General features: G+C 45.2%; 1 protein-coding gene across 4 annotated transcripts in view; it reads right to left on the bottom strand.

Annotated features, from left to right (window-relative positions):
* Window positions 1-25716, bottom strand: part of LOC139749299 (uncharacterized) — a 786860-nt gene that overhangs the window by 363041 nt on the left and 398103 nt on the right. Inside the window, exons 1-2 of one of the 4 annotated variants that reach the window (XM_071663039.1) lie at window positions 23683-23806; window positions 21224-21493 (exon numbers count right to left, since the gene is read on the bottom strand). The exons of 2 other annotated variants lie outside the window; for them this stretch is intronic. The gene's annotated coding sequence lies outside the window, so the exon portion shown is untranslated. Of the gene's footprint in view, window positions 1-21223; window positions 21494-23678; window positions 23807-25716 lie in introns of those variants that run through there. One more of the 4 variants, XM_071663033.1, reaches the window with a different exon arrangement.

Raw genomic sequence — 25716 nt, forward strand, 5'->3', positions numbered from 1 at the left:
TTCCTGACATTAATATAAGGCTGTTTCCTACCATAGCGAGGTAGCAACAGACAAATACGATGGCTCACGTCAGTTATACGTAACCAAAGACCACCATCCACAGCCAAGACCCACGAACCAATTTCGTGATTTCCTCCGACTGCCTTAGGTCTCATGGCTCAGCTCGCTGACACCAAGTTGCTCCCTGTATACCACAATACTCCAAATCGCTTTATCCCATGCCTGCCTCTCACGCTCCTGAAAGTTCAGACCCCAGCACCTCAAAGCTTCTCGGTCTTCGCCTCTCTCTGACTCCCATCATCTCTGCCATACGTTGGAAGCGAAATACTTTTACATTTTATGTTCTAATACTTTTGTGTTCCAATACTTATACATTTTATGTTCTAAATCTTCTAATTCTTTTGATAGGTATGTTTACCTTTGCTGATCTAGCTGCTGCCTTTTTATCAGGTGTACATTTCGTTCCTGCCACGTATGTAGACGGCGTTTTATCTATCCTCGTTTGGACCTTTTGCTTTTTTTTCCCTCATTGTTAAGTATCTGGTGACACTGCGAGCGCTTCTGCAGATAAACACTTCACACACCCTCTTGGTGTTCTGTTCCTTACTGTGCACACCTGTCCATTCTCTACACTCACTGTTGAAAATGAATTAGCTGAATTCATCTCCTCAGCGGCGTGTGTCACCCATGCCTGACTATGCCTATCTTGGTTGTGACCTTGGTGTAATACGTCCTCACTATGTGTGAAAATACATCCAGCATATACATACATATATATATATATATATATATATATATATATATATATATATATATATATATATATATATATATATATATGCTGGTACGTTCCGTAATCTGCTGACCATGAGAAGAGTTGCCACACAGTCCATGCTGTTCCTTGTTATGCAGCTGTTCATCTGAAATGCTTCTGGTTAGACTCTTGGCCATGTTCGTGTGTCATGGCCACATTAACTTACTGTATCATACTGGGTTTCTTCGATCAATAACTGCATTTATTATTTCTATCTATAACTTCGTTTTGGTCCCACATCTACTGCTGTGATTAGGTCAACGTCTCCAGTCATCATGACCAAACGTTTCACCTTCAGTGGAGAAATCTGTTCGTTCATGTAAGAACAGCTTCAATATACAACACGTCTTCCCTACCGTGTCACACCTGTAGAGAGGGGGTGTCAATACTCACGATCCAGACCCCGGTATATGTCATCTTTTACGTGAGTTTCCGCTATGGCTGCTGACACTGGTAAATATGTGTCAGTAAACCATTTACAATATGGGTTCTTTTTTGTTTGCTCTGTGTGATGCAAGTGCATGTATGTTGACAAACAGGATGGATGCTGCATTTCGTGTTGGCGATGTGTTAAAGGGATTTTCTGGAAAGTTATTCGATGTTCTGCTTTCATCCGAATGCTATTGTGGTCCCCCGCGGTGGTTGGAGGTAAGATCTTCATATCTTTTATCATTTACTCCAAGGTAGCCAGGATCATTACTTCCCCCCACCAGGCTGCTCTCCCCTGTGCATGTTTCTTCCTGTGTTTGTTCATAACAATCTTTGTCTGCGTTCGGCCTCGTTTCTCTCGGTTAGCTTGGGGGCGCATGTTGTTCCTGGGATGTCCCCACCAGATGGCGAGTCTGAGGGTATTCTTACAAGCAATATCTTTCCCCTCAGATGGTCGAATCTGCACCATCTCCCTAGCGGCGGCAGATACCTTCATTAACCTTCGTCAGACACGTTTATCTTAGGGGAAGGTGTTGAACCCTACCTGGTTCTCCAGTACGATGTGTTTCGGACTTGTCAAACCTCTACAATTCCATTCTTTTCATCATATAACCACAGGACTCCGTTTACAGATCTGAAGCTTCAAGGCTGCGCTGCAGTGAGTAGCAGAGAAAGGACGTACTCCTTAGCAGTGAGAAGTTGTCCACTGACGATGACACAGTCTCACTGGAGGTGACTTCTCACTCGCGGCGTAAACACCTGCAGGCGGAGGTCGGCAACGCCCACATTCCCAGTCGGTAATGTTTACATACCATGGCCTTACAGTGGTGCTCCTCCATCTAGCTGTCTTGCGCTTCACCTTCGTTCTCCGTGCCTCTGTGTCTGCCACGCCACTTCTCTCAGTTTCACCTCAATCTTTCCCAGATCCTGGTATCTGGAAGCGACTCTTTTTTGCTCGTGTTAGCTTCGCTACGTCCCAAACTTCTGATGGTCCGTTGTGTGTGTGTGTGTGTGGCGTTTCCCTGATCTCCATTCTGCTGGTTAAATCATCTCTGTTACTCCCTGGATCGATTCCCATAATCTCTCTCTCTCTCTCTCTCTCTCTCTCTCTCTCTCTCTCTCTCTCTCTCTCTCTCTCTCTCTCTATCTCCGTCATCCGTGCTTATGTTTCCTCTTGTGACGTTCATCACAGTGTGTGTGTTACGGTTGACTGGTTTTTGGTTAGATCCAATTTCCTCCAGGCAGTTCTGTCGTAATGCCCTGAAGGTGTTCACTCCATACGGCGTCCCATGTATTACATTCATCACTCATCTTTATGTGTTTCTGTACGTATGTTTTTACCATCTCTCTTCTAGTCCATCCGTTTTCTCTTCCTCTTCTTCCCCGTATAAACCATTTTCCCACTCACTTTCTCAGTGGCCCCCTAAGGCCGTTGTAGGCACTAGTCCTACGTTCACTGAGAGTGGAAGACGTCCTTATATTCAAGTGTAGCCCAGTGGTGGACTGTCATATGTCCTGCGGCCACTAGCTCCATCTGGGAAATACACTCTGGAAATGTTGATGTTCCATCACGTCGGGGAAGCGCTGTAACCAGGGACGCTGCTTTTGTTACCCATTTGTAACTAGACGCTTTACCTTTAGGTCTGAGTTCTTGGCAACGTTTATTCAATCAACTGTGTCCCTTCCTGGTCACTGGTCACATGTGAGGGGTACTGACCTCACGCTCTCCTTACGGGTTCAGTCTTACAAGAAACTCGTCAAATTGGTCGAATTTTTCCCAATATGATTTCATCTCTCACTTACATTCCTCTGTCTCTTTCTAACACCCCTACACCCATCCTATGTTCTCTCGGGCCTCCGTAGAAGACAATGGAACGCTGTAAACAGACATTCAGACATGCCTTGTAACGGGCCTCTGGAAATATAAACTTCCATGAAGATAGGTCTTAGCCAGTGCGTAATGAAAAAAATGAATAGATAAATATCTTACAGAATCCCAAACGTATTTGAAGACCATTACGTTGCGGTACTCAAGACGACCCCCCGACACCAACGTAAGGTAAACGTACGTACTATAAGGTAAGATAACTGTGCCATAGGGAGTGAGTTTCTGCCTTAGACTTACCCACAATAAACGCTTGGTCGGGGTGAGACTTAAGTATAAGTACCTCAACAGATTCAGTGAGGACTACTGGGAAAGACGGTTCAAAGAAGATCATGACCAGAGAATCAGGTCGTTTCAACATTTCATTTACCATCCCACAGGTTGTCATAAGGAGGTATAGACAGAGATGATAACATCCAAAACTTTAACAGCAACAAAGTAGCGATCACTTAACATCACTTAACGTGAGGGAAAAGGTGAATGCAATGATAATCAAAAATTTAAGTAGACTATGATGCAAATTAAAATCTGAATATCGACAATTGTAAAACTTCATCACCATTAAAGACACACACACACCAGGCTTTGGTTGGTGTGTGTGTGTGTGTGTGTGTGTGTGTGTGTGTGTGTGTGTGTGTGTGTGTGTGTTACATCTATACAAGAGTGTGCAACGCGAGTGTAAGACTCTCACCCCGTAACACACAAACTAGTAGTCACACACGACCGGAAGACAAACATGAAATTATACAAAAGACTTTTTAAAAATATGGAAAAAAAAAAGTACTCTTATTGTGTAAGAGTGGTGGATGAACGCAACTAACTGAAAGTGGACGTGATAATCACGGACAACATGCAGAAGTTTAAAAGGTTGTAAGATAACTTATAATGCTCAAGAGATGACACCCCACAAGTGTAAAACTCTTACACCTTACAATACACACAGGTAATCATACACACACACACACACACACACAAAGGCCTCCGTGGTGTAGTGACCACAGGCGCTGGTCATGAGACAGGACGGGTCCACTAGGGATGGGGTCTGCATGGGTTTGAATCTTGGGCGTGGCAGTCGGCCCTACATCCAAGCCAGGCGTTCATCCCCGCCCTACAGGCGAGTTGATAAACTGGTACCTGGCCTAGGCTAGCGTGTATGTTTGTGTATCTGTACACATATATACACATAAGGGAGTACAGACGGGCGCAACACAAGTGACAACTTCTATCCTCGTAACACACAGAAGTTACATGACAGCAGAGAAATTGCAAAGAGACTCAGAGGGACAGAACCCTCTGAGTACAGAACTTCCTCCTTTCCCCACCGAATGGTACAAACAGACAGTTATTAACGAGGTCCAGAAGAAGGTATCAGAGATGATACAAGACTTAGGAAAGCTGAGTTACGGGGGAAGGGCAAAGAGAGACCTTAAATTTGCCCACCATGGATGGAGACGAGGAGAGTGAAGGAGGCTGACTTAATCACATTCCAGCTCAATGATGTTGATAGTGGACTGTTCTCCGACAGCTGCAGGGACAGAACAACCAAGGCCATAACATATAACAGACGAAGAAACACAAAAAGGAAAGGATATAACGAGTTATTCTTATGCTATAAAGCGTGGTGGACGAATGGAGTAAAACGAGTCTTAAGAGAGTGAATGTGGACCTGCAAACAGAAGTTAACAAATGGTGTATGGTAGAGCAAGTTCCATAAGAGATCGCTCTTCATCGTACTGAACAAAAGAGATAATTTCATACATAAACATACAGACGCACACACGTACATAACATGCTGAAGGGATCCCGGAAGTGAGGCTGACACAGTAACCACTTACAAGGCTACAATTACTGAGGACTTTCTGTGATGGTGAACGTATACGTTTATATCTTGGTTGGTCAACTTCACACTCGGCGTTCGAGCCATGTTTTCATCCCTTCTTCTCGGTAAACAAAAATATGATATGTAAAATTAACGCCAGTTCAGAAAGCGTTTATATATATATATATATATATATATATATATATATATATATATATATATATATATATATATATATATATATATATATATGTATATATATATATATATTCATTATAATGATCGCCGTTTCCTTTTCATATACATACACCCATACACCCAAATACACGTATATATATATATATATATATATATATATATATATATATATATATATATATATATATATATATATATATTTCTTTTTCTTTCTTTTAAACTATCCGCCATTTCCCGCATTAGCGAGGTAGCGTTAAGAACAGAGGACTGGGCCTTTTTTGGAATATCCTCATCTGGCCCCCTCTGTTCCTTCTTTTGGAAAATTAAAAAAAAAACGAGAGGGGAGGATTTTCAGCCCCCTGCTCCCTCCCCTTTTAGTCGCCTTCTACGACACGCAGGGAATACGTGGGAAGTATTCTTAATCCCCTATCCCCAGGGATAATATATATATATATATATATATATATATATATATATATATATATATATATATATATATATATATATATCTTTTTCTTTCAAACTATTCGCCATTTCCCGCATTAGCGAGGTAGCGTTAAGAACAGAGGACTGGGCCTTTGAGGGAATACCCTCACCTGGCGCAATTCTCTGTTCCCTCTTTTGGAAAATTAAAAAAAAAAACGAGAGGGGAGGATTTCCAGCCCCCCGCTCCCTCCCCTTTTAGTCGCCTTCTACGACACGCAGGGAATACGTGGGAAGTATTCTTTCTCCCCTACCCCCAGGGAAAAATATATATATATATATATATATATATATATATATATATATATATATATATATATATATATATATATATATATTCATTATAATGATCACCGTTTCCCGCTCATATATATACACCCATACACCCAAATACACGTATATATATATATATATATATATATATATATATATATATATATATATATATATATATATATATATCCTTGCCTTAGTCCATTTCCAGCACGACCCCGCCCCACAGCAAACGGCATCGCCACCCCCTATGTCAGCGAGGTAGCGCCAAGAAACACGAGGAATGGCCAAATCCGGAAACACTGTCTCTAGCTGTCACGTGTAATGCACCGAAACCGCAGCTCCCTATCCACATCCAGGCCCCACAGACCTTTCCATGGTTTACCCCGGACGTTTCACAAGACCTGGCTCAGCCCATTGACAGCACGTCTACCTCAGTATGCCACATCGTTCCAATTACTCTATTCCTTACACACCTCTTACCCTCCAGCATGTGCAGACCCCTTGCGCTCAAAATCTTTTCCACTCCATCATTCCACCTCCAATTTGGTTTTCCACTTCTTGTTCCCTCTACCTCTGACATACATATCCTCTTTATCAACCTTTCCTTACTCATTCTCTCCATATGTCCAAACGATTTCCACACATATGCTCTCTCTTAACCACACTCTCCTATTGGCACACATCTCTCTTGCCCCTTGGTTACTTACGCGATCAAATGACATCACACATCATGTCCTCAAACATTTGAACTCCAGCACACCCATCCTCCTCCGTACAACCCTATCTAAAGCCCAGGCCTCGCAACCTTATAATATTGTCGGAATTGTTGGAACTATTTTCTCTCAAATACATCCATCTTTTGCTCTCCGAGATAACGTTCTCTCTCTCTCTCTCTCTCTCTCTCTCTCTCTCTCTCTCTCTCTCTCTCTCTCTCTCTCTCTCTCTCATGTATGAATGTGGGTGACAAGTGGTGGAAAGTCCAGCAGACGCCATATATAGTAATGGGTGGAGGACGCCACCCGACGGGACCGCCCACCGTATGACGCCGCCACGGGAAACGTCAGCACGGACACCCACACATCCCACTGCAGGGGGAGAGAGAGAGAGAGAGAGAGAGAGAGAGAGAGAGAGAGAGAGAGAGAGAGAGAGAGAGAGAGAGAGAGAGGACGTCCCGCGTTGATTACGTCACAAGAGGATAACTTGGGGGTGACGCCGACCCCAGCTGGGGCGAGTTCACTAACTCCTCGCCTGACTGACAACCTGCTTAGCGGTTTGGTATTTACCCAGGCTGCTAATATGTAGCTACCTTGCGCGAGACAGTGCGCACTTGACACAAATGTCTAATGTGTTGGATGTACAGTTTTCTAGCTTGTTTTCATGGAAAATAAGGCCCGTTACGTAACGCAGGATTATCAAGTAAGTTACAGTGACACGTTAAAAGAAGTGTTTCAGATACACCTCAAATCTTGACACTTCCATAAAATTCGAAAAATGACAGTCGACCAAGTGCGATGACACGCTCCACGACGCCTGCATATCCCGGTGGCAGTAGGGAAAAATATTGTTCTGGTGTTGTCTGGCAAGTCTAGCGGATGTTGGGAGACAGTTTAAGAGAATCTTATAATGTTTAAATTTTTTCCACCATTCTACGTACTTGAGAAACTTATAATCAATTCCTTGTATGTCTTCGTACAAGAAAATCGTAGCCTAGCATCGGTATGGCACGGAGATATGCAGGTGACTCACATGATTCTTAAGCATTACGTATATATTACGTATTCACATGCCCTGGTTCAATCCATTGACAGCACGTCGACCCCGGTATACCACATCGTTCCAGTTCACTCTATTCCTTGCACGCCTTTCACCCTCCTGCACGTTCAGGCCCCGATCGCTCAAAATCTTTTTCACTCCATCCTTACACCTCCAATATGGTCTCTCACTTCTCGTTCCCTCCACCTCTGACACATATATCCTCTTTGTCAATCTTTCCTCACTCATTCTCTCCATGTGACCAAACCATTTCATTACACCATCTTCTGCTCTCTCAACCACACTCTTATCATTACCACACATCTCTTACCTTTTCATTACTTATTCGATCAAACCACCTCACACCACATATTTTCCTCAAACATCTCATTTCCAACACATCCATCCTCCTCAGCACAACCCAATCTATAGCCCACTCCTCGCAACCATATAATATTGTTGGAACCACTATTCCTTCAAACATACCTATTTTTGTCCTCCAAGAGAATGTTCTCACCTTCTACACATTCTTCAACGCTCCCTTCGCCCCCTTCCCCTCCCTGTGACTCACTTCCGCTTCCATGGTTCCATCCGCTGCCAAATCCACTCCCAGGTATCTAAAACACTTCACATCCTCCCAGTTGACTTGTTCCTCAACCCTACTGTACCTAATAACCTTGCTCTTATTCTCATATACTATCAGCTTTCCTCTTTCACACACTTACCAAACTCTGTCACCAGCTTCTGCAGTTTCTCACCCGTATCAGCCATCAGCGCTGTATCATCAGCGAACAACAACTGGCTCACTTCCCAAGCCCTCCCATCCACAACAAACTGCATATTTGCCCCTCTCTCCAAAATTCTCGCATTCACCTCACTAACAACCCCATCCATACACAAATTAAACAACCATGGAGACATCACGCACCCCTGCCGCAAACCAACATTCACTGAGAACCAATCACTTTCCTCTCTTCCTACTCGTACACATGCCTTACATCCTCGATAAAAACTTTTCACTGCTTCTAGCAACTTGCCTCCCACACCACATACTCTTAATACCTTCCACAGAGCATCTCTGTCAACTCTATCATATGCCTTCTCCAGATCCATAAATGCTACCTACATATCCATTTGTTTTTCTGAGAATTTCTCACATACATTCTTCAAAGCAAACACCTGATCCACACATCCTCTACCACTTCTGAAACCACAATGCTCCTCCCCAATCTGATGCTCTGTACATGCCTTCACCCTCTCAATCAATACCCTCCCATATAATTTGCCAGGAATACTCAGCAAACTTATACCTCTGTAATTTGAACACTCACCTTTATCCTCTTTGCCTTTGTACAATGGCACTATGCATGCATTCCGCCAATCCTCAGGCACTTCACCATGAGCCATACATATATTGAGTATCCTCATCAACCACTCAACAACACAGTCACCCCCTTTTTTTTTTTTTTATAAATTCCACTGCAATACTATCCAAACATGCCGCCTTGCAGGCTTTCATCTTCCACAAAGCTTTCACTACCTCTTCTCTGTTTACCAAAACATTTTCCCAGATCCTCTCACTTCGCACAACACCTCGACCAAAACACTCAATATCTGCCACTCTATCATCAAGCACATTCAACAGACCTTCACAATACTCACACCACCACTACTTGTTATTACCTCCCCACTAGCCCCCTTCACCGATGTTCCCATCTTGTCTTACGCACTTTCTTTACCTCCTTCCAAAACATCTTTTTATTCTCCCTAAAATTCAATGATAATCTCTCACCCCAATTCTCATTTGCCCTCTTTTTCATCTCTTGCACCTTTCTCTTGACCTCCTGCCTTTTTATCTTATACATCTCCCGGTCATTTGCACTATTTCCCTGCAAAAATAGTCCAAATGCCTATCTCTTCTCTTTCACTAATAATCTTACTTCATCCCACCACTCACTACCCTTTCTATTCTGCCCACCTCCCACGCTTCTCATGCCACAAGCATCTTTTGCGCAAGCCATCACTGCTTCCCTAAATACATCCCCTTCCTTCCCCAATCCCCTTACGTCCTTTGCTCTCACCTTTTTCCATTCTGCACTCAATCACTCGTGGTACTTCCTCACACAAGTCTCCTTCCTAAGCTCACTTACTCTCACCACTCTCTTCACCCCCACATTCTCTCTTCTTTTCTGAAAACCTCTGCAAATCTTCATCTTCGCCTCCACAAGATAATGATCAGACATTCCTCAAGTTGCACCTCTCAGCACATTAACATCTAAGAGTTTCTCTTTCACGCGCATATCAATTAACACGTAATCTAGTAACGCTGTCTGGCCATCTCTCCTACTTACATACGTATACTTATGTATATCTCGCTTTTTAAACCAGGTATTCCCAATCACCAGTCCTTTTGCAGCATACAAATTTACAAGCTCTTTACCATTTCCATTTACAAGGAACGATCGCCACCTTAGATGTGGAATCCCTGTTAACGAACGCACTGGTGGACCAGACGATCGACTTCATCATGAATCGAGTATACATAAACAATGACACTCCCACACTGGACATTCCACAGACAGCCCTTAAACCCCTCCTCCAGCAGGGCATCAAGCTGGCCTCGTTCGTATTTCCCCGCAGAGGGATGTACCTCCACACAGACAGCGTCGCCATGCATTCCCCCACTGGGAGTGCTCCTCGCTAACTTTTCCATGGGTACTGTGGAGGAGATGGTCTTTGAATATATCGAGAAGACCCCAGGTTACTGTCGATAGGTGGACAATATCTTCGAGTTCGAGACATAAAGAAGGAGTAGTGGGAATTGAGGAAGAGGTTTGTGGAGAAGACTAAGGCCTCAACTTCAAGATGGAAGAAAGCACCGACGGCGCTCCGCTTTCCTGGATATCATTAAAGCAATCTGGACGACCACTTCGACACCACCGTTTACGTCAGAGCCACCCAATCCTGGACGCCGTCTGAATGGCACGAGTGACTGCCCTCACCGGTATAAAGACACCGCCATGTTCGGAGAGCCATATCCTACTGCTCTTCGTGGACATCTAACAGTCAAGAATTAGACCAGGTCACTCACGTTCTAGTTAACAATGGTTATTGAAACAGGAAAATCCGCGCCTCTGTTCGCAAGAACCTGGAGAGATGGTACCGTGGGAACCACACAGTAGGACAACCACCGAACCAGATACTCCCACAAACCAGACAGTGCCCCCTGACCCTCATCCGCCTTCACTGCAAAGACCTTCATGTCCACTTCGCACAAGCTGGATGAACGCGCGATCAAAGAGCATAATCAAGAAATACCAGTGGTCTACCAACATCGACCAGAAAGTAGATCCAATTATCTATTACCAAAGCAAGAAAGCATCACATCTCTAGCTTAAAATCGACCCAGCACCAAGACTAGCCACTTTCAAGAGGAGGCATGTCATTTACGAATGTCAGTGCCCACACGAAACCACGGCCCCGTTCGTCATATATAGGGACGACCACCACTAAGTTGCCCCGTCGTCTTTCGTGTCATTAGCAGAGTGGGAGCTCGAAGACCCGTGTGAAAGGAACGTCCATATTAGGCACTTCACTTGACCCCAGACGCCTTCATGTAGCTGAAGCCCTCTACACCCAGGAGAGATCCCAGAGTATGAACCTGCAGACTGACTAACCTGACAATTGTTAAACGAATTGAGAACATCAGCTGGAAATCGATCAATTGCTGCATTAACAGTCACATTCAGTGATGTGTGTGTGTGTGTGTGTGTGTGTGTGTGTGTGTGTGTGTGTGTGTAGCAGAGGGCTAGCATTAATTGAGGTATCATAGGGTCAGAGATCATAGGTCAAGGTCACAGCGCATAGTTCATTAACTATGACCGCTAGTTTTTATCATTTATTCATTTACTTTTGGCATTCTCAACTCATCTAACGAATCTCTTATTCTGCTCGGGTCGACTACCGCTAATCTGGCCAAAGTTCTAAGCAAGGGTAGAACTACACTCAAGTAGAAATCAGTAAAGTAATTCTTAAGTATATAGCAACACAACGCAGCGTTTTGTGACATGGTCTACGTTTATGTACAAAAATCAAAGATCAAAAGGAAAAATGATTGACCAGTGAGGGATGAACAAGGCAACTTGTTGTTGTGGTAGGATCTCAGGTGTATCTTCGGACTCCCACTCCTTCTCTAAATGACACGAAAGACGTCGGGACAATTCAGTGGTGGTCATGCCTATATATGACGAACGGGGACGTGCAGTCCTCGTGTGGACATTGGAATTCGTATGTGACATGAGTCCCCTAGAAAGTCGCTGCTCTTGGTGCAGTTTGTTTTCAAGTGAGAATGTTGATGTGTTCTGTAAGAAACAGATAAATGCTGAATGAGCGATTATGTTCAGTGAAACATGTTTGAGAGAAGATCCGCCTACACACACACACACACACTGCTTGGGGTATCAAAGGATCAGAGATCAAGGGTTAAGGTCACAGTGGGCCTAGGACGTGAGCTTGGTGGTGTCACACGCTGGAGACCAATCCTGCTGGCGCACCGCCAGTTGGGAAAGTAAAAGTATCAGTAAGGTACTTCCGCTCAGCGTCCAGCCTGTATTCCCATCCCCATCACATGACATTGCTTCATTAACTGCTGCGATTGGATGTTGTGAGCTGCATTTTTAAAAAAGGTTCTTGACATACTTTCACAGGGGAAATCTGAGCTGAATGAGATATTAGAGTAATAAATATGAATGGCACAAAAAAATGGGGCAAATGTTCATCTTTAGAATACCTTGGCTGTGTGATAATGCGTCGCATCGACTGATCTTGGGGTCGATGTCACTACCGGTATTCACTGTTGGTACTGGAACTTCGCACAGCTTGTGTTCCATCCTGGTGTACCTGTGGGTCGGGCATGACGTGCCTGCAGGTGAGGAGCGTCCACCATCATACTCCGGACCAGAGGTCACGGAGCGCCTCTGGCCAGCCCTGGCGTCGCTCAACTGGTGTCAGTGTTGCCACACACCTCACACATACCTTGTGAAGGTTCTGGAGGTCTTCTGCCCTACAACTTAGGTCTGGAACGATGTCGTGTTGCACCGTTGTTTAGTCAAGCTGTTGGAGGCAGCGTCCCGTACGCCAACGGAACCACCACATCCTGGCTAGCCTCGCATATCTCTCAACCGAAAGCTACATAACGCTGCGAGTGTCGACGCGAAATGTGATAACCCCTCTTGGGTCCCGGATGTTTACAGTGTTTCCTATTTACTGTACATAATGACTTGGCATCAAGTACTTACTCTCATCCAATGTTAGATATTCAAGAACATAATCCCAGGGCCTGTGGGAAGCTGGAGGTTAAGGTACCAGAAGGGGGACGTCAGACACCCATGTGAACTCCGCCCACCGAGTGAGTGTAAACAGACTCGTAACGCAGATGGGTCGATGGACGAATGGGATGAGGAGAGAATGCGGTGGCTCACATGTGTCCAGGTGTTGGGAAGGAGTCTGAACGAAGTACTAGCTGCTGGGCAGTGACTGGTCTAAGTTCTTTACTTTCTGTCCTCTGCAGCAATGCCATGTCCATCTCTGGCAAGGTAGGTAAGGGTACCAGGCAGGTGAAGCGCAAGATTAGAATGCAGGAAATAACTTAGTTTGTTGAGTATACTAAGAGATTCTTTTCCTTGTTCAAATCTGGCTCCAGTAAGTGTTCTAACGGCGTCTGCTTTATCTATGGCCTTTGTGATGATGTCTGTGGTGTGATATTCGTGTTGTAGGGGAGTGAATGTTATCTATGTGCTATCTGTGTTGTTGGGAAGTGAATGTTATCTATGTACTATCTGTGTTGTAGGGAAGTGAATGTTATCCATGTGTTATTAGTTGTACACAGTCTGGTTGGAGTTGTGTCGAGTGGGAGTGGTTGGCGGTCACTCAGTGCAGCAGAAGGGTATGCGTTGGATTCATGTCTGTCAAAGGTTACGGGAGTGATAGTGGACTTCTGCCATGATGAAGGCATTCTGTTACGGGCGAGCCAGTGTTCTAGTTGCAGATTGCTCTTTTTCTTCGAAGTTTTTCTGACTGGTTCTGAGTTTCGTCCCGCACTCTATTTGTAATCTAATGTATATGTTTCATGGTAATGCGTTTATCTACTTTACTTGGATACCTTGTAAGCTCTTCTCTTACGTCTAATTAATGTATTTCTTTATTCGTCGAACGTGGCTCTCTCTTTTTCACACTGTGAAGGCTGCGTGGCTCCGCAGGCTGTGGCATCCAACACCTTAGCTAACCAACGACCCAGCCCAGAAGCTTGGATCCAGCCCGAACTATAAGGGTACAAGACCTCCGATATCCCAAACCTTTCCACCTTTCCAGGTACAACAATTCTTTCCACTTTTCGGGGACAGTCATTCTCTCAAGGTGAAGTAATGTATTCTTGAAGTTCCTCCGTATAGTTTCACCTGCATCCACGTCTGACAGCTTGATCCAATCTACTTCACCAGTGCCATGACGTAATCTATCGAAGCCAGCTCATCTAATTTTCGGTATCGTATGTCAACGCCTCCCGCTGGGTCTCGGACCTTTGGAATTCGAAAGCAGTCTGCAGTCAAACGAGTCCACCTGTAACCCTCGTGCTTACTGTCATAAGGTCCAGTTTATGTCTGCATTCTTAAGATTTCCCACAATCATTGCTCCACCATTATTTGATCGTATACGTCTACATTCTAATTTTCTAACCATGATCTCCCTTATGCTGTTGTGTACCTGAAGCAGGACGCGTCCGCTTGATTTCTGGAGCCTATCTTTATCCAGGTCGTTAGAATGGCTATGATGTCAAGCTTTTCCGAGAATGTGTATAATGTCAGTTCATTGCGTTCCATGTCAACACATCTACACCTGGTGTGAAATGTGTTATTGTTTCGTTGGGTTCTGCACTGATGGCGAGACGCAAGCCTTTGTCAGGTTCTATCATCTGGTTACTAAGGGTCATGTGTGACCCAACCTCTAATGTTATATCCGACCTCCATCGAGAGGTACTGACCTTTGTTGGCAATAGATATATTCCCAAGTAGATGCCTGTCTCATGTGTTCACGTAAAACCTTACCCAACCAAGTAGGATCGACCCTGTTTAAAAGAAGGCCATTTCTAGCAAACAATCACACGTCTCCAATAAAGTCGTACCACAGGTCCATGTAGTCAAGCCCTCCTGCTGTGAAGATGCGCCAATCTCAATCACATTCTACCAAGACATTCATTCATTACACTGTTCCTTGAAAGGAGATCCCTTATCACACCCTTCCTGCGGCTTACTTTGAACTCTCCAATAAGCGTTTTATCTTCGTCAATCATCCCATCAGAACATCTCTGTGCCACACATCAATAGTCCCAAACTGGATGATGACTATGGAGTCCTCGTCTGTGTCCCTAGCTATGTGCCGAACCTTGTGAGATACGTCTTCCAGCCAAGCCCACGGGCAACGCAGCCTCGCACATGGGCAACGCAGCCTCTTTTCACTTCTCTTTACCACCAGAAAACTCTGTAGCCAAGAGCCTAACTACAAAGTCCCCGACAAGAGTGCGACTAGGCTCTTTTTTCCATTTCATCGTCCAACACCATAAAGATATCACTGGTTGGCGTTTCGATTATCCTGATAAGACTTCGTCCCATTTCTAAGCACGTGAAAGCAATCACTTCTATCCAACGACGCCTCTATAAGACTTCGACCCATTTCTAAGCACGTGAAAGCAATCACTTCTATCCAATGACGCCTCTATCGTGACAATGAGTCTAGTTTCTAAGTTATCTATCTTCTACGCGACGTTCTCATAGTGCTCTGCAAAGTCTCAAACTTCCGGGCTGTGGCTTCCAAAAGCTCAGTCGACCAACGACCTAATCCCCGAAGTCTAAGACCATGCCGGACTGTGAGGGGCAGAAAACACCCGAAGACACTACGAGGTTTCAACAACTGTTCTTTGACGAGAGGCGCCATCACAAACACTAAGTCTTCTTACTACACCGTCATTGAATAACCTATCATCAATGACCTCTTTTGATAACCTATTGTATTAATACATGTCTTCAGTGAAGTCCTTGTTACACCCAGGTAGGTAGAGCGTTGTGCGCGTAACAAACTGAAGATCTTCGACATCGCTGGATAGAGCAAAGACCTCTCGCAAGGAAGGTCACTTGAGAGATGAGGAGGGTTAGGCGAGAAGACAGGAGGGTCAGATGAGAGGTGAGGAAGGTGAGGTGAGAGGTGAGGAAGGTGAGGTGAGAGGTGAGGAAGGTGAGGTGAGAGGTGAGGAAAGTCAGGCGGGAGGTGAGGAAGGAGAGGTGTAAGAGGTGAGGAATCAGGCGGGAGGTGAAGAAGGTGAGGTGAGAGGCGAGGAAGGGGAGAGAGAGAGAGAGAGAGAGAGGGAGAGAGAGAGAGAGAGAGAGGGAGAGAGAGAGAGAGAGAGAGAGAGAGAGAGAGAGAGAGAGAGAGAGAGAGAGAGAGAGAGAGAGAGAGAGATCGACCAACCCAACCTATCCAGTTAGGATGATGGAAGGACCCAGGGGCAGTGGCCTCCAGCAGTCTGACTTGTAAGAAAAGCGACAACACAGCTTAATACCAGACTGAACTACGGAGGCAGACGGTAGACGTGCCTCCAAAATCAACCAAAAGTATGTGTAAAATAAAGCAAGGTAAGGTGAGCTCTGAAACACACACACACACACACACACACACACACACACACACACACACACATCATGTCAGAGGCACCAGTCACGGACGAAAATCCACATCAAAGCCAGGCCTTCACTGAAATATATAGAGGTTAATGAAAGGAAAAAAGGAAAGACGTGGGAAGTATTTAAGAATTTTAGAGGAATTGAAAAACCTCTTTTAAATAGTGCCAGGTCATAGTTAATAGTAAAAACATGAGAGAGTAGAGTTCTACCTTATGGTAGGGGGCACACGAGCAGCCAGCTCTCAGGAACAAAAACCACGATAATGCCTATTGGAAAGGGAAAATGAACCAAGTGATCGGTGATGTGAATGCAAGGGTGAGTGGTGAGGAACTTGAGGGTGTCATTATGAACGAAAATGGTGAAAAAGGACTGATGATTGGAAATACCTGGTTTAAAGTGATGAGCATAGATAAGTATACATGGATAGTGAGGTAAATGGTAAGCTGGTATTACTGGCTTATTTTAATTGTACTGCTTCAGAGATACTTTAAAACGCAAATGTGCAGAGATGGGCAGCTGGTGAGAGATGTTGGATCACTTCATGGTGAAGGTTGGTAGAGGCTTGAAGGGAAAAACGAGGAAATGATACAGGTGGGTAGAGGGTGGCGGGAGTGAGTGACATGCTTGAAAAAGAAGGTGAGAGGAAATAAAGTGGACGAGGAATACGAGATATTTAGGGAAGCAGCACTTACTTGTGCGAGGAAAGTGTGGGGTATGCGGAAGGTGGCACACGGGCGTGTGAGAAAGAGTAGCGAGTGGTGGGATGAAGTTGAGTTATTAATGAAAGAGAAAAGAGAGATATATGGGCGCTATCCGCAGGGAAGGAGTGTAAGTGATTACGCACAAAAGGTTACGGAAGGAGGTCAGATAAAAGGACAAATGAGACTTGTGGTGATAGAGAATCGGTAAATTTCTGGTATAAAAGGTTAAGAGGCGAGAACAACTGAGATCATCAGTGAAGGAAGCAGGAGGGAGAGTGGCAACAGAAATGGAGGAGATGATGTGGAGACAGTGAGTGATTTAAATAAATGTTGAATATGTTAGATGTGTGACATAAAGGCATGCAAAGTGAGAGTCATGACAAGTGGTTTGGTGAAAAGAGAAGAGGTGGCAAAACGGTTGGCGTGGATATGGACTGTACTTGAATTTCTTAAGAAAGGAGAGTGGCTGTGTTCTTGATTGGTTAGTTAAGATCTTGTGTATGTATGGTTCAAAATAATGTGCCTGAGGATTTGTGGAATCCCCATATAGTTCCACCATGTTTAGGCAATGGGGCCAATAGTGAAGATTCGAAATACAGAAGTATGATCTTTATTTGAGTGTACCTGTCAAGTTGTATGAAAAGGCAGTGGCACGCACAGAACATCAGAGTGGGGATGTTAGAAAACGTAAAAGGATGAAAAGATGGGCAGAGACATCTGATATGCTTGACTACAAAAGAGTACAGACAAGCGCTTATGCACTTACTTATGAGAGAACAAAACAATAATACGTCTCGAGGACGAGAGCGAATAAGAGTTTGTTTATAGAAGTCGAACACAAAAAGACGAGGCCACAACTGAAGAAGAGCAAACACGTCGACAGAAACGGAAGACTGACCAGGAACTCGAAAAGTTAAGACACAATTTAGGATAATAACATCACAGTGAGATTAGTGAGACTGAGGAAAACCTGAGATATTTTAATCATTCGTATGCAAAAATCTGAGTCAAGAACTGCAAACGCCATTGGCCCACAAAGAACAAAAGACGGTACATACCCGTGTGATACTCATAAGAGGAGCGTTTAGTAAGTCAAACATCACCTTACACGATAGCAACCCAAATACTTGTTCTTAAACAGCAGATTCCACAGGGCTAATTTCCTGGCCACTTCGAAGGACTTTCAGAGAGGAGGGGGCAAATGACAGCTTGCACGTGCAGTCTACTCCAGGACCAGACTCTTGGACCTGTATTCTCATATAAAAAAAAAATTGCTGACCTCCAGTAGCATGAGCATTAAACACCCTCAGGAAGAGCCTGCACTCTGGCGTGACCCCCTAGATAGCTTGAGCTTGACCCACATCGTCCCACACCACAAACCAGGAAGCAAAGTCATATAAGAAAAAAAACCACCTACCAATAGCAATGACATGTCGCATCCATGACATGTCGAGAGTCTTGCGATGTCAGACGACTGATTTCATGTAGGATGTGGATGCTGAACGTAACCCAGGACTCTACGGTGTCAGAGGAGGAGGAGAGGAAAGGCGGTCATGCACACCAGAGTTACTTGACCATTACGCTGAAACTGTGTAGATGCAGCGATGCTCACACGCTAGGGTGAATGTAGTACATAAGAGGCTAGGAGTAACTTGAAAAGTAAGAGAGGTGATTATTCTTTGCTTAGAGCCGTCAGAAACACTCTAAGGGCACGGTGGGGTCCTGGGGGAAGCACTGGGGGGAAAAAAAGTGTATCTGACCAGCCAGGCTACGGTGGTGACGTGCGACCTGCGAGCTACGGCCTCCAACAGGTAGGTTGACCAACGACCCAACTCAGCAACTCAAGTCGGGGTTGGGAGACCACCAAAGTCAACGCAAGGTTAAGGCAAGGCAAGGTGAACGCTGCTGTAAATCTGGAAATATCCAGTTCCACCTCCTAGCAGCTTTTCTTGCATCCCTTCTGCCCATTATTAGAATATCCGGTACAGACACACGAACACAAACCACAGCTTCATATCAACCATGGCAGACGATACCAGAATTGAGTAAAAGACGCTCAGGAGTTACACACACAGATATGTATCCAACCTTCCAATGGCCCACTGATCATAAAAAAGACTTTTAGATTATACAAAAGGTTTAATCACAATGATAATACGGAATTGAAGACTTAGAAACCACCGTAGGTTACCTGGCAGACCCACTGCCAGCGTCTCTCTCGCTAATTATGTAAATTAAGGGCATCGTGATAACGACTTGGAGGAACACCAGGCTGAGGTCATGACAAGGCCTTCACGTTCAACACAGGTACACACCGGGGTAAGGTGCACACGACCTGTACACCACATGAGCTCACCAGAGGTGTACATGATCCTCAAGCCCACGCAAGGTCATGACACGTGTACATGATCTGTACACCAGATAAGGTAATGATGATGACGATAATAATAATAATAATAATAATAATAATAATAATAATAATAATAATAATAATAACAATAATAATGATAATGATGGTAATAATAATAACAACAGCCCAAAATAGCCCCCAAACAGGATCTGCCTACGTCTAACAGTAGCCACTTTGAAAAGTAAAATTATAGCGAAGACGGAGCCACTGGCAGCCACCGCTTCCACGCGGCGCGGGAGCGGTGTGTGTGTGTGTGTGTGTGTGTGTGTGTGGCGTCAGTTGACTACAGGTACCGCTTACATACGGATATACGTCATACTGAACCGTATAGCAGCAGCAGCATTACGTAGGGGGTTCGTTAGTGAACCTACAAGAGGCAAGAGACCCCGAGCCTCGAGAGGATCCATTGGTCTGTTTGTGTCTGCATTCCGTTACGATGTTACTCCAGAGTTATAAACACAAGTACAGGCTTTCCTGAAACTCTTCCAACGTGTTTTGCTTCTCTGACGTTTTCTAACCGTATCATTGTCAGCAGGATTTTCCTACATTACGGGGGCCAACTGCTGACGCTACAGCTACAAGATTGAGCTGCTGACTCTACAGCTACAACACTGGAGCTGCTGACTCTACAGCTACAACACTGGAGCTGCTGACTCTACAGCTACAACATTGGAGCTGCAGACTCTACAACTACAACACTGGAGCTGCTGACTCTACAGCTACAACACTGGAGCTGCTGACTCTACAACTACAACACTGGAGCTGCTGACTCTACAGCTACAACACTGGAGCTGCAGACTCTACAGCTACAACACTGGAGCTGCTGACTCTACAGCTACAACACTGGAGCTGCTGACTCTACAGCTACAACATTGGAGCTGCAGACTCTACAACTACAACACTGGAGCTGCTGACTCTACAGCTACAACACTGGAGCTGCTGACTCTACAGCTACAACATTGGAGCTGCAGACTCTACAACTACAACACTGGAGCTGCTGACTCTACAGCTACAACATTGGAGCTGCAGACTCTACAACTACAACACTGGAGCTGCTGACTCTACAGCTACAACACTGGAGCTGCAGACTCTACAACTACAACACTGGAGCTGCTGACTCTACAGCTACAACATTGGAGCTGCAGACTCTACAGCTACAACACTGGAGCTGCTGACTCTACAGCTACAACACTGGAGCTGCTGACTCTACAGCTACAACACTGGAGCTGCTGACTCTACAGCTACAACACTGGAGCTGCTGACTCTACAGCTACAACACTGGAGCTGCTGACTCTACAGCTACAATACTGAGCTGTAGACTCTACAGCTACAACACTGGAGCTGCTGACTCTACAGCTACAATATTGAGCTGCAGACTCTACAGCTACAACACTGGAGCTACTGACTCCACAGCTACAACACTGGAGCTGCTGACTCTACAGCTACAACATTGGAGCTGCTGATTCTACAGCTACAACACTGGAGCTTCTGACTCTACAGCTACAACACTGGAGCTTCTGACTCTACAGCTACAACACTGGAGCTGCTGACTCTACAGCTACAACACTGGAGCTACTGACTCTACAGCTACAACACTGGAGCTGCTGACTCTACAACCATAACACAAGGATACTGACTCTACAGCTACAACACTATAGCCACCAGCAGGTGTTATCATATACAACATTTAAGCTAACGCTACAATCATACAGAAAAAGTTGTCCTACCTTGGAGCAGGTTGTAGGCAGTAGACGAGGCTGCACGTAAACTTAGCGGGTAGTCCTCTTGGTTTACAGTTTACGTCAGCCCTCGTAATATCAAGAGAATCTCACAACACTGGTTCACTTCAAACTCACTTTAAGATTTTATGAGACGAGCCACTTTATTCAATACAGATTGTTATTCAGACACTTACCTTTTATCTTTTTTATCACATCCAGCTGTTACTAAAACTCACTTAAATCTCGCTTTACCGAGACACTTACACTCACTTAAATCTAAGAAAAAAGTGGGATGATACACACGAATAAGTAATTTTCGTTTCGTAATGACACTTAACGCTCACTTCAGTCTCGTATCACAGAACTGCTAAGACCATCTGTCTTCAAGATATCTTAACCGACTCACTTAACATTGATGTAAGTACGTACGCAAGTCCGACTCACTTAACATTGATGTAAGTACGTACGCAAGTCACTGGTAACACTGAGTCTATTCGTTATATTCCCGAACTCAACTTTTAACTACACCAGGAAAACACTTAGTAACACTGTCGCAACACTAGGGACACTTGAAAAAAAAAAGAGTATGATACTTAAGTGTTGAAAGACATGCAACACTTATTTTAAACACTTTCCTTTGCCACTTTTAAGAGGAAGTGTCCAGCTTTTTGACCAACAGTTTCAAAAGATGTGTTTCTCATGTAAAATCGGTCAGTGGAGCCATTCTCGCTGGCCGAAACACTGAACGAAAATCTTCCGCCATTTTTCGCGTGAGGTGCAGAAGTTCACCTCCTCACCACTGCCTCCCCCGTAGTGGTGCTCCAATCAGGCCACGTTCACACCTGACTTTGCTTTCGGGAGTGTCAGATCTGACTTTGCTTTCGGGAGTGTCAGATCTGACTTTGCTTTCGGGAGTGAACATAACCGACAGGACTCTCTCGCTCAGAACGGGATGGAGAAGCCACAGGGGGACGTGTCAAAAAAAGGAGAAAAAATATAGAAAACGGTGCACTATATGTAGCAACATACACATACACACAAGTTACCGAACACGAAGATAAGATTTGCGTCACAATGTAGGAGGCACCAAGCAACACCACGGAGCAGCCACCAGTATTGCGAAACATCACGGAACACCACACAGAAAAGGGAAACACTGAAGGAGAGCTTAAATAACATCAGATAACTCGACCAAAAAACAAATATAAAGAATTACAGGATACTGTAACTGACAAAATACGACCCTAAGGAACACCACTGACCACGCCATCAATACAGACCATTACAGACAGCACCAAGGAACACTACAGAACTCCACAGACACAAGGAATGGAGTTGAAAAGACCAATTTCCCATATGAATGACTAAGGACACCTAACGGAACAGCTTAAGTAATACAAGAAGCGTCACCACGGAACACGTCAAAGCACCACAGTGAGGTAATATATACAGTTCAGGTGCCATTGCAAAACTCGTAGGTTCCACATCACCACGGAACAGTTCTGAAACTTTAAGACACCATCACGGGAGAGTAGAAGTCTTACACAGCACTGCAGGGAACACCAGAAACACCATGGAACACTACGAAGTACCAGAAACACATCAGCGTAAGAGCTTCCCGCAACACTTGAAAACGGAGCATTAGTAATTTACGGAACATCACAGATGAGAACATTAAGGAACATCATGTACCACGTCATTCAGACTCCCGTAGTAACATAAAGCATAACGCGAGGTATATATTCAATGTATACATCATGAGCCACAGACAAGATAGTGAACATGTGACAAAGGACACCAATTTTTCTTCGTCGGAAAACTATTCTTTCAACAATTCTTGCTCATGGATGAATGGAATTTCTTTCTTTTTTTCTTTCACTCATTCAGGATTCATAAAATCACAAGAACTTAGGATGAAGGCCTACTCTGATTTCCATTCAGCACACAAGAGTCAGGCAACGTTAAAGTCAGCTGTTGAAGATACCGAAGCCACAGGTGGTATTTCCCATGATGCAACTAGCAGGCATGAATAACAAGCAATGCCATGACGAGGCATGAAGACGCAAAGCAATTCTTATCCCCGAGAGATATTCCTGGAAGTCAACAGCCTCCTCTGAAATCCTGGGGCGTCCAGTACCTTTCCGTTCAGCGTCCAGGGGGTTCTCCTCAACTTTACCACTACGACACACTCCACCAGCTCCTCACACTACCACTGTTATACCACTACAAGGTCCTGCACTACAGTAGGCGCGGGTTGCACTGAGCACCAGTCCACGACCACAGCGCCTGCACCGCCTGTTGCAGGTGGGGTGTCTACCCCACCAGCGGGCTGGTACTTCCCCAGCCCGCGTCCCTTAGCATGGAAGTCACGAACATCCTCACTATACGCGAGAGAACCATGACAACGACCATCACCATCACGAGGGGACGACCACTACTACCACAGTGTCGTAAGACGCACTCACACACCACGACCACCACCCTCAGGTCGTCGCCTTCATCCTCGGGTCGTGGCCAGAAGCAGGAGAGGTGGTGGTGGTGAGGGCAGGGGACGCGACCAGCCGACGCACCGACCAGCTCGGGACTGGCCGGGTTCACTGTGGTAAGGGACTCCCCCCCCCCCCCTCCCCACAAGTGCCCTCCACCACCACACTAACTTCCCTAGTGTCACTCCCTCCCCCCCCTCCTCTTGCATCCCCGCCCCACACACACACACACACACACACACACACACACAGATGTATCACCACTTGAGTCCTGCCACCAAATAGTTTCACCCATAAAAAGTTTATTCTTGTCCTTGGCCTCAATTCAGTCTCATCGACGATGCGAGCGATCCAGTCGTCCACCCAGGAGGCTCCTGAATGAAAATTCTTCGCTCCCGGATGGGGCATCATGACCCACGGGGTTCCTCCTGTGCTGGACACTGACGCACACGCCCGTGATCAATCACCTCCCGTATGTCGCCTCGTGGCGGCTCCAGGAGGAACGAACGATTATAAGTCTGTCATCTGCCTTGACCTTTCCCTAAGTCCTGGCCCGACACACACACACACACACACACACACCTCCGCGTTCACTCCAGAAGGATTGTCTTTCAAAGATATTCGTGGCGGGTGTGGTGGGCCGTGGTCATCAACAACCACACACACACACACCCCACCACTCCAGGTGCCGCTGGTATATTGACCATCATAAAGCCTCCTCCTCCTCCTCCTCCTCCTGACTTCCCGGGCCATCATACACGCTGGAGACCCCCAGCTGAGCCACGATCTACAGCTGGTGGGGGAGGTGAACAGGTGGTTCAGCGGGATAATAAGCTGGGTGGAGCGTTGAAGCCGGCAAGCCGTGGACCTGGCGGGCTGTAGGGCTGGACTGAAATAGCGCCACCACACACACACACACACACACACACATACACACACACACACACACACGGCCTCACGCACAAAAACTTGCCGGGCCAACTGGCTGGCTACACCTGCTGTATCAAGAGGAGTAAGAGAGGTAGCGAGGTGAGGGGGAGGTTCTCGTCCTCTCTGACCCTCTTCTTGTCGTGGCACTGGAAGCCAACTGCCCATCATAGGACAGTGACGGCACTCTACCACAGCATGGAGGTGTGGGGCAGCGTTAGTGTGTGGGGGGGCAGTTGAGTGTGTGAAGGGGTGTGAGGGCGTGAGGCTGTAAGGGGGGTGTGTGGAGGAAGTGTGAGTGCGTGGGGCAGTGTGAGGATGTGAGGCATCTCACAGAGTGCGACCGGGAAGGCAGTGTGAAGATGTAAGACAGTGTGAGGGTATGAGGCGGAGTTCGAGTGTATGAGTGCATGGGAAATAATACTAATAATGATAATAATAATAATGATAATAATCATTATTATCATTATTATTATTATTATTATTATTATTATCATCATTATTATTATCATTATTATTATTATTATTATTATTATTATTATCATTATTATCATTATCATTATAAATAAATGATCAACTTTTTAGAACAATGGGCTAATATTTATTACAATAAAAAAGATTTAGGCTATATAACAAGGGGAGACGACCTCACACAGACTTTCCACAAACAACACACGTTATTTGCAATGTTTACAACGGTTGAAACACGGCTCCTCCCGCATCGGTGTGTACGAGCTCAGATACGCGGGATGTGGCCACGAACTGCTAAACGGACACGAGGAATCTTATGTGGCAAGGAGACGGAGATGAGGTTGGTACTGAAGGCTTTTTCCCTACCTGGCGGATGAGGTTCAAGTGATGGTTGGTGAGGACTGGGATGATCAGTGTGTCAGTGGTTCCTGATAGGTGGTGTAAGATGGGGCAAGGATGATCAATAGATTGTTTTGTTTTGTTTGTTCTATTCTTTTTTTTTTAAGTTTTGTCGCCGTCAGCGGCCAGTGCATTGTGCACCCCATGCTCATCGTGTGAGCAGTAGCGCAGAATGCGTACAAAGAACACAAAGGGTCTTTGTCAAACGCCAGCGAA

This window comes from Panulirus ornatus, chromosome 1, assembly GCF_036320965.1.
Source record: "Panulirus ornatus isolate Po-2019 chromosome 1, ASM3632096v1, whole genome shotgun sequence".
NCBI classification, from domain to species: Eukaryota; Metazoa; Arthropoda; class Malacostraca; order Decapoda; family Palinuridae; genus Panulirus; species Panulirus ornatus.